Source organism: Mirounga leonina, unplaced genomic scaffold (genome assembly GCF_011800145.1).
Source record: "Mirounga leonina isolate KUSES-001 unplaced genomic scaffold, KU_Mleo_1.0 Mir_180, whole genome shotgun sequence".
Taxonomy (NCBI): Eukaryota; Metazoa; Chordata; class Mammalia; order Carnivora; family Phocidae; genus Mirounga; species Mirounga leonina.
This window is the reverse complement of record NW_023270469.1, coordinates 3,895,262-3,914,156: the sequence shown is the minus strand read 5'-3', so window position 1 is coordinate 3,914,156 and position 18,895 is coordinate 3,895,262. Positions and strand designations below refer to the sequence as shown.

The 18,895-nt window shown below is 48.9% G+C and overlaps 1 protein-coding gene and 1 long non-coding RNA gene across 6 annotated transcripts in view; both read left to right on the top strand.

Annotated features, from left to right (window-relative positions):
* Positions 1-46: 46 nt before the first annotated feature.
* Positions 47-6,304, top strand: LOC118023502. The gene is made up of 3 exons (XR_004682831.1): positions 47-135; positions 3,015-3,045; positions 6,267-6,304. It is a non-coding gene; the product is annotated as an uncharacterized LOC118023502 (long non-coding RNA).
* A 3,533-nt stretch (positions 6,305-9,837) lies between these two features.
* Positions 9,838-18,895, top strand: part of KIAA0513 (KIAA0513 ortholog) — a 64,286-nt gene continuing 55,228 nt past the window's right edge. For 3 of the 5 annotated variants that reach the window (XM_035024662.1, XM_035024660.1, XM_035024661.1), the window contains exon 1: positions 9,839-9,984. The gene's annotated coding sequence lies outside the window, so the exon portion shown is untranslated. Of the gene's footprint in view, positions 9,985-18,895 lie in introns of all 5 variants that reach the window. The other 2 variants (XM_035024664.1, XM_035024665.1) reach the window with 2 other exon arrangements.

The following is an 18,895-nucleotide window of genomic DNA, read 5'->3' as shown; positions in this document are numbered from 1 at the left end:
AAGTCCGGCAGGGAAGGACGGGGGCCACGGGCTGACGACGCACGGTGCGAGCCGCGCCGCCCGCTTGTCGAGCTCGCCGGGCCGCTCGTGTCCCGGCGCCCGAAGCCCGCGGCGGCGTCTGAGAGCCAGTTTTAGGTGTGGCCTGTGGGGCGTGAGGAGCGAGAACTTGGGAAATGGGGAACTAGAGGAGCGGGAGCGGGAACAGTTCAGCCAGACAGCGCGTGGGGAAAAGGGGAAGCGCACCGGGCTGGGCCCTCCTGGGGGCGCCTCTGAGCCTCTGACCCCCCCCGCCCCCCCCGGAGCGTCCCAGCGCCTCCTTGCAGATGCTAAGCCCTGAGTGCTTTGAAGGCAGACGCGTGCTTTTCATTTCTTTGGCTTTCGTTAACGTTTGGACAGTTCTCGCAGCGCTGGGAGGTACGTGCTCGGGTAGTGTTTGTTGTCAAACTGGCAAGTGCTCGCCGACTCGTAAGGTGGACGAAAGCAGTGATCACAGCCAAGGGATCTATCAGAATCTCACTGTCTCGCTTCCAGAAACTTTTTTTTAAAAAGATTTTATTTATTTATTTGACAGAGAGAGAGACAGCGAGAGAGGGAACACAAGCAGGGGGAGTGGGAGAGGGAGAAGCAGGCTTCCCGCCGAGCAGGGAGCCCGATGTGGGGCTCGATCCCAGGACCCCGGGATCATGACCTGAGCTGAAGGCAGATGCTTAACGACTGAGCCACCCCGGTGCCCCCCCTTTTTAAAAAGATTTTATTTATTTATTTGACACCGATAGAGACAGCGAGAGAGGGAACAGAAGCAGGGGGAGTGGGAGAGGGAGAAGCAGACTCCTGGCCGAGCAGTGAGCCCGATGTGGGGCTCGATCCCAGGACCCCGGGATCATGACCTGAGCCAAAGGCAGATGCTTAACGACTGAGCCACCCCGGTGCCCCCCCTTTTTAAAAAGATTTTATTTATTTATTTGACACCGATAGAGACAGCGAGAGAGGGAACAGAAGCAGGGGGAGTGGGAGAGGGAGAAGCAGGCTTCCCGCCGAACAGGGAGCCCGATGCGGGGCTCGATCCCAGGACCCCGGGATCATGACCTGAGCTGAAGGCAGAGGGTTAACGACTGAGCCACTCCGGTGCCCCCCCCCCTTTTTAAAAGATTTTATTTATTTATCTGACAGAGAAAGACACAGCGAGAGAGGGAACACAAGCAGGGGGAGCGGGAGAGGGAGCAGCAGACCCCCCGCGGAGCAGGGAGCCCAATGTGGGGTTCGATCCCAGGACCCCGGGATCATGACCTGAGCTGAAGGCAGAGGGTTAACGACTGAGCCACCCAGGCGCCCGCTTCCAGCTAAACTTTTGGAAGTAAGGGGTGCATTTAAAAGTTTAAACTTTCGTTACTGTATCTTGTACCTCTTTACTCAAAGTGGTGCTATGTATGCATTTAGTCAGCTCTCTCTGAGGCTCCTGTCTCCTGCTATCTTTGCTTGGGGATTTGTTTCCACGAGGGAGGAAAGTGAGTGAGGCCTTCAATCAGTGATCAATTTTTTTTTTTGCATTGGCTGAAAGAAAGCATGGTTATCTTTGAATAACACCAAGACCTGCAAGTAGCCCTATATTTGGGATATCCTTTTTATGAGCAGTGTTAAAACAATAGGTCTTTTTTAATTTTTTATTTTTTGAGAGAGAGAGCCCGGGGCGGGGAGGGGGGGGTGTGTGCAGAGAGAGACTCTTACGATCTCATGACTTTGAGATTATGAAATCAAGAGTGGGATGTTTAACCGACTAAGCCACCCAGGAGCCCCAAAATGGGTCTTTAAAAAAAAAAAAAGTTATGTCAGACAAATATAAACACATGTCAAGGCTTTAATTTAACTCACTAATTAATGAAGTATGTAAGGTGATACATACAGTTGGTTCAGAGATAAATCCAAAAGGCAGACATCTATCTAGGCAGTCAAGCATGCTAAAATGAATTTGCTTAATAGATGCAGAGCTGGCTTCTGCAGTGGGGGAGGCAAATCAATTGAACTTTCACCAGGCAAAATTGACTTTATGTCTAATATCTGTGGACAAGAATCATTTGCATTGCTTTCAGTTCTCTGCAACCTGTAAAGTTATAAATAGCTTAAAGGAAAGTGAAGACCCCAGGAAACCAGATAACCCCGAAGGGTGAGTCAGACCTCTGGTTGCTCACCGAAGACACCTAACAATCTTTTTGACCCATTTCAAAGTCTTTCCCAAAAAATGAAGAATGGATTCTTCTTAGAGTTCCCCCACTTGTTTGTGTTGCCTATGTCCCTTAATCCTGGTGTAGCTTGTTTATTGTAACTTTGAAAGTGCACCCCTTGTTGTAGGAAATGGCACAATAAAATCATTCATTAAAATATTTAACAGGAAAAGCAAAGGTTGACAAAAACAGTTCTGTTATCGAGGGTTTTCATCTCTTTCTCAACAGAATTGGTATGTTTTTTAAAAAGGCCTTCTGCAACGTGAAGCCCTGTGGATTAAAAAAAAAAAAAGCCTTCTGCAAGTCATTTCCCCTCTCCAAGCCTCAGCTTTTGTTTTTGTTTTTTTTATCTCTAAAATATGAGATTAGATTTGATTTCTAAGGTTTCTTCCTGTTTTAAGAGTGTGGTTCAACTCAGAGGTGGTTTTTTTTTTTTTTTTTTAACCCTCTCCCTGATTTCACTGAGGCCCTGGGAGCAGAAAACCTAATATTTCCCATCCCCTTTGCAGGGATGGGAAACATCCCATAGCCAGGGTTAGTTCTGTTTATCCATCAGGAGCTGGTTTCCAGCTTACCACTCATCCCAGGAAGCAGCCCTTTTAAAGCAGACGCTCTATTCAAACATGGGAAAAGATGCTCAGGCTCATTCAGAGTAAAAGGGAGGAATGCAAATTTGAAGTACAAGGAGATGCCATTTTTCACTTAGTAGGTTGGCAAAGCTGAAAGTTTGGTAATACTTGGTATTGGCACACAGACTCAACTGATGCAACTGTAAATTTGTTCATCTCTTTGCAGAGCAAAATAGCAGCATGAACCACAAAAAAATGTAAGTGTGCATGCCCTTTGACCCAGCAATCCCCCTTAGGAATTTATCCTCCAGATAGACTTACCCACGTGCATGCAGCTTTTTGCACTTGGTACATATGGTAGCATGCTGTAGAAGCAAAAAACTGGCAACATCCCGTAGGCCTGTGAATATATTCGTAAAATATGTTGTACACACACAAGGGAATCCCGCACTGTACAACTGGGGAAAAAAAAATGAGGCCGATTTTCATGAATTCAAATGTCTGGTCTTCAAGGTATATATCAGGTCTACTGTGTCAAACTGTGTGTGTTCTTGTGTAAGAAAGCAGAGTGGGGAGATATACATGTTTATATGTACATAGAATATCCCTGGACAGATATACATGAAATGGGTCTGTAACTTGTTAATTTTTTCAACCATGTATTTATTTTTAAATACATATAAATATAATGAATAAGACAGCACACCAATTGGCAGAATACTCAAACAGGTACTTCACAGAAGAGACTCCAAAACATGAAAAAGCGCTCTTTTTCATTAGTCATCAGGGAAATGCAAACTTAAACCACAATGAAATATTTACACACCCACCAGAAATGCAAACTTAAACCACAATGAAGTATTTACACACCCACCAGAATAGCTAAAATGAAAAAGCACCAAGCATTGGCAAGCATCGGCAGGAACTAGAACTTCCATACACCGCTGGTGGGAACCGTTAGGAGTGTCTGCTGAAGCCGAGCATACACGAACCTATGTTCACCAAAGGAGTGTTCACAAAGCACGGTCCACAGTTGCTCCAAACTGGAAATGTCCATGACCAACAGAAGGAATAAATCGTGTATATTCATACAGTGAACTGCTCCACACAGAAATCAACTTCTCAAATACGTGTTGGGTTAAAGAAGCAAGACGTAAGAGTGTACATACTATATGATTCCATTAAAAGGTCCAAAATGGGGCAAAACTGATGTTTGGTATAGGAAGAGAGGGCAGGGCAGTGGTGACCATTGTGGCAATAATACTTCATCTCTTGATCTGGGTGCTTTTTGTATGGGTGCCCACTTGGGGTCAATTCATCCAGCTCTGTACACTCAGGGCCTGTGTGCTCGATTTCAAGTAAACAGTGGGAGAGAAAGAGAAAGAGGGGCGCTTCCAAAGGTTGTACAGTGGAAAACCTGAGGTTTCTTCCGGAAGGGTGTTTGGGTTGTTCCTTATTTTTTACCATGGACTTTGTGGTGGTGAACGCAAGGGGCCAGAATAGGGAAGCGAGAAGGCCAACTCTCCACAGCTCATGGTGTTGGACACGGTCCAGGGAGTCTGAAGGACCCAAAGTGGTATGATGTGTCCTAATTCCTCACACAGGGCCGCCTCGCCTCCAGCTGTGGGTAAAGCCTGCTGGGGTACCATGGCCATGCTTGGTGGGGAAGGTGTATGGCTAGTGGACGTGTGTGGAGTGCTCACTGAGTGCCACGCTCTGGCCTTGGCACTCTGTGTTGCCTCCATAGCTCTCTCATGCCCTCAGGATCTTTACTCAGTGGCATCTTCCTCCCTGGATCCCTATCTAAAGTTTCCCCCTCCCTCCCATCCCAGTAGCATCTCACTCCCCCTCCCTGCTTTGCTCCGTGTCAGCTTTATTTATCATATGTCTTTCACTTAGTTACTCCGTTGTGCATCCCTGGCTATCATGCAAGCCTCGTGAAAGGCGGGCAGTTTTCTTGTTGCTCTTGTCCACTCGTGCTTCCCCAGCTCCTGTCAACCAATAAATATGCATTGAATGAGTGAGTGAACACACTATGGGAGGCCCCTTTCATAGATGAGGAAACAGGCTCAATGAGGTCAAGCACTGTGCTCAAGGTCACACAGCCAGGAGAGGAGAGCCAGGAATCAGACACAGATCTGTCTTCTTGGCTGCTGTCGCACCCATAAACTCACTTTGTCCTCACAGCCCTATGGAGCTGGTGTGATCCCTTTGTACAGCTAAGGAAACTGAGGCTCAGAGTGAAGTGATTGCCCAACAGAAGCAGAAAGCACAGCTGGCTTGCAGACCTCTTTCTGTCTGCCTGTGAAGATCCTGTTCTTTTTTTTTTTTTTTTTTTAAGATTTTATTTATTTGCGAGAGAGAGAATGAGAGACAGAGAGCATGAGAGGGAGGAGGGTCAGAGGGAGAAGCAGACTCCCCGCCGAGCAGGGAGCCCGATGCGGGACTCGATCCCGGGACTCCAGGATCATGACCTGAGCTGAAGGCAGTTGCTTAACAACTGAGCCACCCAGGCGCCCGAAGATCCTGTTCTTTATACTGTACCAGACTCCTTCTCTAAGGAGCCAGAGGCCAGGCTGTATACGGATGCAGCTCTATACCAGGCCCTGATGGCTTGCTTGCACCTGCTGCCAAAGGCCCCATCACCAAGTCTCCTGGAAGGAAGGCCCTGCCCATGGGTGCTCATCTTCTTGTCTCCTCCTCCCCAGATCCTTTTCTTAAACTCATGTTGGTTTTTTCAACAAACATTTAACGATCTACTCTGTGCTTGGTGCCGCAGACACAGGAGTAAGCAAAACCAGCCAGTCCCTGCCTGTTACGGAGCACAGAGACTAAGTGAACAAGTAAATAAGGGCACAATTACAAACCGGGGTGTTCCTATAAGGGAAAAGGACATCATGTGGTGAAAGGGTCTACCTGGGAATCTGGCCTGGCCTCGGGGGTCACATGGCTTCCTTTTGGGTGTGGTAGGTGAAGGACATGTGGGTATTTGATAAGCAAAGGAGTGCAGGGGATGGAGGTAGAGGGTTCAGGCAAAAGGGTAGGTGGGAAGGCCTTACGGAAGAAAGCAGCATGGAAAGCTGGAAGTTGTGGAGGGCGAGCGGGGAGTGAGGAGACCGGGCTGCAGAGTTTGGGAGGGCCAGGCCATGCACGGCCCCAACAACCAGAAGGGTTCTGGCTTCATCTGAGGAGCAGTAAGAAGCCACTGAAGGATTTGGTCACATTTGTGGTTTCTAAAGGTGACTTTAGCTGCTTTGTGGGGAACAAAACTGGAGAAGGGCAAGGACAGATGCAAGATACATATCGACCGAGCCATTGAATTAGAGCACTCAGCATTTTGCAGTCAGCCTAGCATTATCATTACTGGATGCTAAACCACTGGGTGAAAGTTCATTGGAAAAAGAGGATATTTAAATAGTCTAAAAGTACCTTTCCCAAAGATGACTTATTTTTTTTAAAGATTTTATTTATTTGACAGAGAGAGACACAGCGAGAGAGGGAACACAAGCAGGGGGAGAGGCAGAGGGAGAAGCAGGCTCCCCGCTGAGCAGGGAGCCCGATGCGGGGCTCGATCCCAGGACCCTGGGACCATGACCTGAGCCGAAGGCAGACGCTTAACGACTGAGCCACCCAGGCGCCCCCAGATGACTAATAATTGACAAGGGGGAAAAAATACCGTTACAGTAGAGAAATACGTCACCATCTCAACCATCGGTCAACAGCATCAGCAATAGTGAGACAAACGGACGCTTGTGCTTCCTGATCCGATGCCCTGAGGACACATCCGTGCTGCTGCTGGCCACACTGCGCTACCTGACTATGCGAGCCAGGCAGAAAAACCTACACCAGAGACATCCTACAAAACAACCAGCCTGCGCTTGAAATACGCATCCGTGCCCGGAAGGACACACAAAAGCCAGAAACTATTCCAGCTTAAAGGGGTCTGCTTTTGAAGATGGAGGAAGATTCCCCCCCCCACTCCGCCCCCAGGCAAGGGGTGCTGGAGGCCCCCAGAAGCTGGAAAGGCAAGGAGGCCATCCTCCCCCAGGGCCTCCAGAAGGAATGCAGCCCTGCTGATACCTCAATTTTAGAACTTGACCTCCAGAGCTGTAAGATAGTAAGTTAGTATTCTTTAAGGCCGCATTTGTGGCAATATGTTACAAAGGGGGAGAGGAACATCGGCATGGTGGGCAACCAGAAGCCGAAGTGATGCTAAGTCACGTCGCCTGGTTGATCTCGTAGAATTGCTTTTTAGAGCCATCCTCTAGTCAAAGTATTTTTGAGCATTGACTTTGCCATCCAATGAATTTACTATTTCTCCCACCCTTTCTTCATGTCCTTTATACAGTCTCAGGAGATACCTCAGCAAATGCTTTGTCCTGGGTATCTGTTGCATTCCCCCATCTGCCCAGCATCTATCTTCTTTCTCAGTTCCCTGTGGTGACCCACTCTCCCCGTGCTCTTCACGCAGGGAGCCGGGTGGGGCTGATCCTCACTCCTGTCCAGGTATGGCCAAGCCAATTATCCCAACAAACTGGCCTTAAGAGATTGGCTTAAGGGGATGAGCACACGCCCAGTGTTGGTCCATTGAGATCAAATCCTAGGACTTTTGTTGGAAATACTGAGGGACAGAGTCCTTTTTCCCCCTGGGGTTGCTAAGTTGAAAGGACATATGCCTGTTGCTCCTGGAGACCACCTTATAAAAAAGACCCTAGTCCTAGAATGAAGCCAGCTTAGAGGGAGACTGTCAAGTAGGGAAGAGGGACTGAGTTCTGATGACATCCCTGGCACCCCTGGATCCCGCTGAGCCAACCCCTGAATTTAGGGGAGTTACATGAGCCAATATATTCCTTTTTTTTTTTTTTTTTTGAAAAACCAGTTTGAATTGAGTTCTATCACCTATAGCTGAAAGAATCCCAGGCCCAAATACACTATTTCTATCCTATTTCCTGACTTAGCAGTCTATCCATTTCACAACAGAAATATGGTTAACCTAGCAATGACCTGATCTTTGTCATCGATGCTTCCTCTTCTGAGGAGTCACAAATATTTTTTGTGAGTGATCTGTGCTGAATATTTCCCACACCCAATGTCCAGTTCACTGGCCTGTGGTTTGCAAAACTCTTCCCCACCCTTTTTTTTTAACTGGGCATGTATCTGCCTCTCTCCAACCTTCTGGCAAGGTCAGAACACCTTTTCTGAGGCATGGAGAGGCAGGGTTCATAAGAATCTCTTGAGAAATGATACTTTCCCCAAATGGGATCTGACCCTGAATGAGTTCACATCTTCCAGTTTTCCTGAATAGTTATCACCAGAGTCAGGTCAGGGCTGCTTGAGTCCTTGCCTCACGCCGTGTTCACTCATTGAACTAGGTGAGGAGTTCCTCCAGCCACAGATACAATCCTGTTCCCATAAAGTCCAGTAGATGGGCTCATATTCTGCTGGAGGCACAAACAACATGCCCACCTATTTGTAGTATCCACTTAAGGGAATGAAGGCTACCTTACACTCCTTCCCTTCCTGAGTTCACACCAAACTTGAAATACCCTGAGACCCAGCTTCTCATACATCATGGCCACACCGAGCTGGTCAAGCAAATCTGGAATGGACCAGAAGCAGCTATGACACGAAGGTGCTATAACTCTTGTGGATAAAGCTCCCAGCTTTTTCCTTCATGTTGTTTTCTTAAACCTTGCCAAGCAAGTCTTAAGTTCCGTAGGTCATTTCACAGGGACCAGCAGGTGCACTCAGGGCACAGGAAAGATGCTTGGTCATCAATCCATGTCACCTTTTTTCCTAAAAGTCGCAGAACTCCAGATCCTCCCGTGTAACTCCTAGGACTTCAGAGAACCTGCTGACATTCAGCCCTATTTCAGATAGCACTACATTTATTTAGACAGGGCTTTCTTATTTCATACAAGCAACCACCAGAAGGAGCCCTAGAGCTCTGTAATGCAGCTCTGGAAACCTGTTTGGAAATGTAAGCCCACTCTCTGGGATCATACTCTCTATTTTGCTGGTGCTAGGGCCAAGTTTGACATAACGCCCAAATTATTGGGTGGGTGTCCGTTTATGTTTCTATACTTCCTTCCTCCAGAACTGAAAAAAAGCTTCCATAGGAGACACTCCTATTTTTTTAACCTTTTCTTTTTTTAAATTTTATTTTATTTTTTTATTTTTTTTTAAAGATTTTATTTATTTATTTGAGCGAGAGAGAATGAGAGACAGAGAGCATGAGAGGGAGAAGCAGACTCCCCGCCGAGCAGGGAGCCCGATGCGGGACTCGATCCCGGGACTCCAGGATCATGACCTGAGCCGAAGGCAGTCGCTTAACCAACTGAGCCACCCAGGCGCCCCTCTTTTTTTAAATTTTAGAGGTGTGGAGGAAGCCTGAAAGTTGTTTACTGCATTTGCTGAAAAGATGCAGACTAGCCTAGAACTTTCGGTGCAGGCGAGGTGGGATCTATCAGCTTTTTAAGATTCCCCCTTTCAAAAAATAAATTGCCATTCTATACTATGCTTCCTTACCTGACTTATTTTGAAAGGGTGTTGTTAACGCCAAGACTCCACCCTATCCCTGGAATAGGAGGGCAGGAAATGGCAAATGGCATCTTTGTGTTAAAGGTGGAGACACTCAGGGCCCGGAAGCAACCAGAACCGGCCTTACTCCCCGGCTCCCGGCCAGGGCTGCCCCAGGTCTCCCGACCCAAATCACCAAATACCCCTGTCCTGTGCTCGCAGAACCGCCCATCCCACCCAACTGTTCCCCGGGGAAACCCTAGTTCTGAGCAGATCCAGGAGACCGGGTTCCACGGCTTTCCGTAACAGCGATCCACCGGAGGTGTCCGAGCGTGCTCCCGGGGACGGTGGGACCAGACTTCCCGCCCAGGGACAGTCCGGGTACCGAGAGATCCGCGACGGGGGCGGGAACCCTGACATCCAGGCCGCGAGCAGCCGCCCCGCCCCGGCCCGTCACGTGACCCGCGCTCGGTCCACCCCCGTGGGGAGGGGCGGGGCCACTCTCGCGCTTGCGCAGGCGGCGCCGGCGGGGGGGCGGGCACGGCCTCCTGACTGACAGCTCGCGCAGCTGGCGCCTCGGAAGGACCCGGCTCTCAGGCCCGCGCAGTGGCCGCAGCGCCGAGCCGGGAAGCAGCCGTTCGCTCCCAGGTCCGACCCGTCGGCCGGTGCCCGCCGCGGTGAGAGAGGCTCCCGCCGGCGCCCCGGAGGGGGAAAACGCGTCACTTGTCCGGGCGGCGCGGGGCTCTCCGAGGGCCGGCGGGTGAGGGGCCGTGGGTGGAGGGAGGGGGCCGTGGGATGACGCGGGGTCGGGTTGGGGGTCGGGGCCTCGGGGGCTTTTGCAGGGTCCGCGCGAGCTGGGGGTGCGGAGGTGGAAGGGAAGCCGAGAGCCCGCGGTGTGGGGGGCAGTGCAATACCTGGGGGGGCGATGGACGAGGGGTCCCCACCCCCTGGTGGCAGATGGTGTCGCCAGGTGGCTTTGGGGTGGAGTCGACTCCTCGGTCTTGGGGGAGGAAGAACCCCCAGACTCCTGGAAGGGCATGCTGGGGAGGGGGTGCCTGGAACCAGGATGGGAAAGACATTTGCCAAGTCGTGCTGTGTGTTCAGGTGCAAGTTTGCTGCCTCTCTGCTCGGAGTGGCAGACGGGTGGGGTATGGGGTGAGGGAGAAAGGGCTCTGGACTGGGGGCCGCCCGTCAACTCCACCCGTGCCTTCCCAGGGGCCCCCCATCCTCCGGACGGGTCAGTAAGCAAAGAGGTTTGCAGAGGGCACAGCTTCACGGGCGCCCTGTTAGCAGCTGGTTTAGAACAGCTGGCTCAGGGCAGACGGAACCAGTGGTCCCGGGGGAATCGGAAAGGACAGGAGGCGGTCTTCCTGGAGCTGGGTGCCTTTTCCCGCCGGTACCGGGTTTGTGCTTCCCTAGGTTGCACCTTGGTTGGATCTCAGAGAACGACTTTGCAGTGGGCACTAGCCATGGCCAGCTCGTCTAACTCTGTGGTTAAGTGTGGGGCAAGGGTGCCGACCTGCAGACTGAGCAGGAACTTGCCTCTGAGCTGGCCCAGGTGAGGCGCCCTGATGTGGAGGTTGTCCCTGCGGTGAGTCAGTGGTGGAGGCACACAGAGAGCTGTCAGGACCAGGCTGCCGCCCAGGCCATTGTCACCTAATGCTACTGTTTCAGAGTCATTTCATGAGAGGAACCCCCTCTGGGAACCTAAACCAGGGCAGCCAAGATATCGAACAGGGAATTGAGCAAAGAAAAAAAGAATGATTTTGACTGGTTACGCAGGAGCGCTCCTCCTTGGTCTTTTACATCTTCCCATTTGGAAGTTTATGTTTTCTCTTTGTTCAGAGTCTCTCCCTTCCACTGTCACTTTTTTTATGTTGTTCAGAAATAGGATTGCTCGGGGCACCTGGGTGGCTCAGTTGGTTAGGCGACTGCCTTCGGCTCAGGTCATGATCCTGGAGTCCCGGGATCGAGTCCCACATAGGGCTCCCTGCTCGGCGGGGAGTCTGCTTCTCCCTCTGACCCTCCCCCCTCTCATGTACTCTGTCGCTCTCTCATTCTCGCTCTTTCACATAAATAAATAAATAAATCTTTAAAAAAAAAAAGAAATAGGATTGCTCACGCATCTGAAGCACAGGGCGAAAGGCTTTTGAGATCAGCTCACAATGAAAAAATTGACTCATGAGATTTTCTTTTTCCCTAAAAGAAATGAAGATGACTGAGGACACACAGATAGGCGCTCTTAGTGATTACAGATTATCTCTAGCCTCTTGTATGGTTCTGGGATACATTCCCTTTTTTTTTTTTTTTTTTGTAGTGTGTGTCTTTTGTATGGCAGTGTCAGTTAACGTGAAGGTGGTTTGTGTTATTTGAGAATGTGACGACTAAAGGCAGTGAAAAGCTACTACTGGGTGACATTAGTAAGCCAGAAACCTTTAATTTGCTACAGAATTCCAGAGAGTAGAGAATAGTGATTCTCTTTGGATGACAGTTAATTTTGGTTCTTCAGGGGTAAATTGCCTTATGGTACCCCAAGAGAGGACATCTTTTAGGACAATCCCAAGAAAGGTTTAGAATGGAATGAGTCATGCTATACGCTTCTCTCTCGCTCGCTTGCTAGCTCACTCGCTGCCTCGTCCCTCAAAAAAAGAAAATAATCAGGTTAAAAGAAACATCAAAACAACCTGGGAAGATTAAAAAAAAGATCATGAAAATTCAACCGGCAGCAGGAAAAATACACAAAGGGAGGAGTAAAATCCTGTTGCTCATAATAACCCCTCACTTTTACGTGACAGAGTAATTTACAAAGGGCTTGTGCACAAAATCTCAATTTAGCTTCACCATAAACTTGGAGTGATAGGTGGTGTTAACACTCCCATGTCACAGATGAGAGAACTGAGGCTAAGCGAGTGCCCGGAGTCACTTAGGTCCTAGGGAGCGAAGCAAAAGGATAAACCTAGCCATCTGGTGTCAGCCGGATGCAATAGTCTGTCATCAGCCTATGGAATGGGATATGGGAAGGATAGGACAGATTACAGCGCATCCGAGGACGCCAGCATCCGCGGGCAAAGCATCCTTCTCTCCCACCACTTGCCTCTTCACTAAGTCCGCTCAGCTCCCTGGTGCAGCTCCAACTTCACCACTTCCTCCACCCAAGCCTGAGAGAGTCTACGTCTACTCAGATTTGTTTATCCGTCTTGGAGAAATCTAGTAGGAAGTATGCTTGCAAGGAGCCTCTTGCTCAATTGCTTGGTGTTTCCAAATAGTCTAGGTGTCTTCAGCTGTGATGCAAGAGAACAAAGCAATTCTAGGGAAACTTGCCCTTAGAGTTTTCCTTGTCCTCCTCCCGGAAGAAAAGTGTAGTGGTTGTGAAACGTGGGGAGCTGCCCCAGTAGTTTTGTTTATTGGATGCAGCATTCTATACCTGGCATTGTCCGGGTTATGGTGACACCTTTTTTTTTTTTTTTTTTTTAACCAGGTCACAGCTGTTCTCATTAGAGAAGAACACGCTTTAATCCCACTTTCTAGATCTGGACATCTAGATCTTGAAAAGGACTTCGGGGGAGGTTATCTGAGATATGTTTCAGTGGGCAGTGGTACAAAACAGAATTAAAATCCAAGACAATTTTAGGGCACAGCAATAGATGTATAGATCTGAATGAGAAAGATGACAGTTCCAATATACAACTCCATGCTTAGAGTATTGTGTTCTTTTCTGGACATCACATTTAAAAAGGACATAGGAAAAAAAATCAAGAATATTCATTGGAAATTGCTACAGGGATGAGTGAATTATAGCTGGTAAGCCTGAGAATCTGGGGAGCCATGGTCACAGAAGGTTCAGGGCTGTCATTAATAAACTTGTTCTATAATGGCCCAAGAACCAAAGGACGCAAGTTATAGTTAGGAAGATTTTGATTTAGTTTTGTTTTTGTTTTTTTTTAAAGATTTTTACTTATTCATTTGCAAGACAAAGAGCAAGAGAGAGAGCACAAGCAGGGGAAGGGGCGAAAGGAGAGGGAGAGGCAGACTCCTTGCTGAGCAGGGAGCCTGATGCAGGGCTCAATCCCAGGACCCTAGGATTATGACCCAAGCCAAAGGCAGATGCTTAATCAACTGAGCCACCCAGGCACCCCAGGGAGATTTTAGTTTTAAGAACGTTATCATGCCAGTAATCTTTTAAAAACTATGGGTTGACTCATACCTCTCCCCAGGGGCTTCCCAATACTCTGGGGATTGAAATCAGACTTCTCACTGTGTTCTACTTGGGATGCTAGATGAGTGCTAGCTGCCCTTTCTTGTTTCTGCAGCTTCATGAGTTACCACTCTCTTACAAAAAGCCCACCTTCTTCTTGTGCCTTGAGTACATCCAGTTCACTCTGCCTCAGGGCCTTTGCATTGGCTTTTCATTTTGCCAGATTTTCCGTTGGCTGGCTCCCTGTCATTCAAGTGAGTGCTCTAAGGTCACATCCTTAGAACTTTCCTGACAACTAAAATAGCTTCTTCCTGGTCCCCAACCCATCCACTTTATTATATTATAGTGTTTTATTTCCTTCATAACAATATCAGAAATGATCTTCTTTGAGGAAGCTTTTATTGTCTGCTGCCCATTTACCACTGTATCAGCAGTACCCCCAAAGAGTGCCTGGCATATAGTTTCTCAATAAATATTTGTTGAATGAATGATTTTAATGACAGTCAGGCCTTTTCAGAGATGGGAGGGATAGCTGCCTTCGTAGCTACCCAGTTAGTTTTCTTGTACTGGGGACAGTCAGACATCGGCTGACTAGCCGGCCATTGAGCAAGACAATTCAAGCTCTAGATAGATAGGAAAGCAGATAACGTACTGTACTTCTTTCCCGGGGCTGCTGTAACAAAGTACCACAACCAGGGTGGCTTAAACAACATCTGTTTATTCTCCCACTGTTTTAGAGACCAGGAGTCCAAAGTCAAGGTGCCGGCAGGGTTGATTCCTTCTTGGAGGTTCAGAGGGAGAACTGGTTCATGCCTCTCTCCCAGCCTCTGGTGGTCTCCAGCAACCCTCGTATTCCTTGGCTTGAAGCCTGCATCACTCCAGTCTCTGCCTCTATGGTCACATGGCCTCCCTCTCCCTTTGCGTGTGTGTGTGTGGGGGGGTCTGTTTCTTTTCTTATGTAAGGACGCCATCAAGTTGGTCATATTCCATTATGACTTTATTGTAACGTAACTAATTACATCTACAAAGGCCCTGTTTCCAAATAGGGTCACGTTCACAGATTCTGGGGGTTAGGACTTCAACATATCTTTTTAGGGGACACAGTTCAATGCATAACACCTTCTAACTTCAAGATCCAGTGACATTTTAAGATTTTTAATTTATTTGACAGAGAGAGCAAGAGAGCACAAGTAGGGGGAGCAGCAGAGGGAGAGGGAGAAGCAGGCTTCCTACTGAGCAGGGAGCCCGATGTGGGGCTCGATCCCACACCCTGTGATCATGACCTGAGCCGAAGGCAGTCGCTTAACTGACTGAGCCACCCAGGCACCCGGATCCAGTGACATTTTAAAGGGAAAGACTGGAAGGAGGTGCTGCATTCTCTTTAGGGATAATGACGTGGATTTGGGTATTTTTACATGAAGCATTGTGCTCTTTACAACTTGCAAGCTAAGTGGTGATCTGCATGTGCCAAAGTGAGGAGGCCAGGGGTCTGAGCAATTGAGTGACTTGCCCAAGGTCAAGAGGACAAGATGAGTCTCTTGTGTCAGATTGCAAGGCCCGTGGCCTCCCCCGCCTGCTACCGGAGGGGTCTTACTAGTGGCGCAAGGCCAGGGTAGGATGTGGGATTTGTCCGAGTGCTCTGCCGGAGCCTTTGAGGGATTATTTCCTTCCTCGGCGGTTTGCTTTACCCTGTCCTTGTAGGGGAGGCATGGCCCCTTGACGTCCCACGGTGAGGTAAATGGTGCATGTGAGCCTCACCCTGCCAACACCAAGCCTCGCGTGGCCAGCTCTGATGGGCCCTATAGGATTAGGAGAAGTTGTGTTTCCCCCTGTTGGGCTTTCCCAGGGATTCAGAGGGGCTTTTCCATAAGGCTTTAAGAGTTCTGGGTTTTAGTGTCTTGGGTTATGACCCCGAAAAAATATTGCTGGTGTTCCAAGAATGAGCCATCCAGGAATTCACGGGGAAACTTTGCATTTTGGGGCCTGGGGTTGGGGGAGTGCACGAGAGCAGGGCAGGCTGCCAGCGAAACATCCGAAATGACTCACACCTTTGCTTTTGAGGCCTTTTCATTTCTGGCTCTGTCTTGCCTTATTAAGGGAGAGAGATAATCCCTCCTTTATTTAATGTAATGAATTTTTGGACAAGGTAATACATGCAGATGGTACAGAATTCGGATGGTAAGAAAAAGATGTCCAGTGAAGAGCAGTTCCTGCCTCTGCCTTCCCTGCCCCCTCCAGCTTCCCAGTCCCCTCCCCAGGGGCACCCATCACCCCCAGTTTCCTCCATCTCCTTCTAGATCTGCTGTCCCCTTTAATGTCCCCGAGTGCCACCTCCTCTCACACACCTCGAAGGCTCTGCTTACATCCCTGCCTTCCATTCTTCCTTCTGCTGCCTTTTCAGAACCCCTTCCGTGGGGACCTGATGGGCTGATGCATTCCCACGTGTTAGGAGTTGATGACGAGCTCCTCTGCCACGAGTTTTATATTTGGAGGGAAAGTGCTCAGAAGGAATGAGTATGTGATGTAAAATGTGCGGTTCTGAGGCCAGAGGGTGGGGAGAGTGCTTGTATTCCTGGGGTGGTTCTCAGAGTCCAGTTCCTTTACCATCAGGGTTAGCCCTGAAGGGAGGCCAGTGCAGAGCATTCTGGGGGAGAAAGGTGGGAGGGGCACTTGTGCTCCCGAGGGGGTGTGTTGCTGTGACAGGTCATGCTGATTGGCTTTGCTCTGGCGTGCCCAGCAGTGTGCTCAGTGCTCTCTGGAGTCATCATGCTAACCCCCGCAAGAACACTCCCGGGTAGCTGCCGGTGCCGTCCCCAGTTCACAGATGAGAAATCTGAGGCGCGGAGAGGAACCTGCCCGCTGTCTACGGTTCTCATCTGTGTGTGGTGTAATGATCCCATGTAGAACAGTGTCTTCCTAGCTCTCGAGAGGAAGAGTGACTCACATGTGGCCTGTGTGTGAGGTTGGTGCTGTTCAATAGAGCAAGGACGTTACATAAGAAGGACCTGCTTTCATCCTCAGGGGTTTTCTGGGCTCATTCCAGAAACGTTCTCTTGCCTCTCACAGTCCAAGACGAATGACCAAGATTCGTTCCACCATAGGAATAGTCTCCAGCAAATGCTGAGGGAAATGGCAGATTTGGAGGGGGGGAGAAAAGGGAGAAAGGGGGATTTTTTTTTTTCAGTTAATTACTGGATCCACTTAGGAAAACACCGTATTCCTCAGTGACGTCCTTTCATAAACCAGGTGTGTGTCCTGAGGCATTCTCCTGGCCTTTGCATCACAGCCAGGCATGACTCAGAGCAAATGACTCACCAGTGGCAAAAGTGACCAGTGAGCTAGGGGAAAAACGAGGATCTAGCAACAGTAGAGCAAACAGTAAATGGAAAATACCAGAGCAGATGAGCTTAGAGGACTGTTGTTTGCCAGCACTTCTGAGTTAGGGGACTTAGGGGTGAACCCAGGAGGCTGAGATGCAAAAATAGGGCCCAATTAAAAGGGGTGAAAGCCTCATGAGAGAAGAAAACCAAATTTTGAGTTAATAGTAAAGTAGCAAGAATGACTTCATTCTTGCATTCATACTTAAGTGCATTAAGTGAGACCAAAACAATGATAAACCTAAAACCCCCCAGTTTTAAAAACTTCAGTAGTGCGGTGGTACAAGGAAATAGGAAACCAGTTAACAGAGGAAAGCTAGTCTAACACCCTCCCTACTCTGCGAGGAGGCAGGTTAGCTGAACTTCATTAAGCAGCAGGATGGCTCTGAGAATCCTGATGCTCGATTTGGATAATAAAAAAAAATACTTCAGGGGCGCCTGGGTGGCTCAGTTGGTTAAGCATCTGACTCTTAGCTTTGGCTTAGGTCTTGATCTCAGGGTTGTGGGATCAATCCCTGCATTGGGCTCTGTACTCAGCAGGGAGTCTGCTTAAGATTCTCTCCCTCTCCCTCCCTCCACCTTGCACTCTTTCTCTTTCTTAAAAAAAACAAACTTCATTTACCTGCTCTTGTGGTGGAAAGAGGTATTATATATAATCAAAATTTTAATGTAAGTTGAATTAACCAGACCTATCTATCCTATGGGAAAGAAGTAGCATCTCTGATGTCATCTCCTATCCTCTTCTTTTTGTTTTTAAAGATTTATTTATTTATTTGAGAGAGAGAGAGAGAGTGTGAGTGTGTGTGAGAGAGAGCGTGCGCTCTCTCACACACACACTCACACTCTCTCTCTCTCTCTCTCAAATTGGGGGGAGGGGCAGAGGGAGAAGGGGAGAAGCAGACTCCCTGCTGAGCATAGAGCCATACGCGGGGCTTGGCCCCACAACCCGTGAGATCACGACCTGAGTGGAAACCAAGAATGGGCTGCTCAACCCGACTGAGCCACCCAGGCGCCCTTCCCATCCTCTTCTAAGTAACCCCGCCAGCTGACCCAGAGTGGCCAAAAGCTTGAGGGGTCCCACGAGGTTGATGCCTCCCTCCTGGTGGTCCTGCTTCTGTTCTTGCTTGAATGCCAGTCCTTTCTCCACACAACCACCAGAGTGTAGCATCTTGGTAAAGCATAAATGAGGTCATGATGTTCCCCTGAGGCAAACCCTCCAGTGCTCTCCCATGGCTCCTGGGATGAAGCCCCAACCCCTTAGCTTGGCCTCCGAGCCCCTACCTCGCGCCTGGCCCGCAGCCCTGCCATCCTCAGCTCCTTCCCTCCCTCCCTGTGTCTACCCCACGGACCCATACACCCTCACTGTTGCTTTAATGGGCCAGGTTCATTCCCACTGCAGAGCCGTGAATTTGCCATTTCCTCGGGCTGGGATGCTGGTCCTCCAGATGTTAGAGTGACCCTCCCTGGCTTCTCAGGCTGAAGGGGCTCCCCACCTCCATCTGGTTTCTCTGGCCCAGCACTGCCCAATGGAAGTATGGGATGAGCCGCATGCATTGTATTAAGTTTCTGGTAGCCACACTAAACAAGTAAAGAGAACAGGCAAAATTAATTTTTATCATGGATTTTATTTAATCCAGTATATCCAAAATCTCATTTCCACATCTAATCAATATAAAAATTATTAACGAGACATTTTACATTCTCGTTTTGTGCTAAGTCTGAAATCTGGTGCGGTCGGTACAGCTCAACTTAAATGGGCCACATTTCATGGGCTTCATACTCCTTTGTGGCCAGTGGCTACTCTATAGGACAGCATAGCTCTAACCCATTGAGCTTTATGTTATTCACAGCACTTAGACGGACTGTAATGGTCTCTTTGTTCTCCGACCAGAACATAAGCTCCCTGAGGGCTAGGCTTTTGTTTGTCTTACTCTTCTGAAACAATGCCTGTACGCTGTGAACACACAATATTTGTTGAATGACGGTATGAACCTACGGCAGAATGAATGAGACACA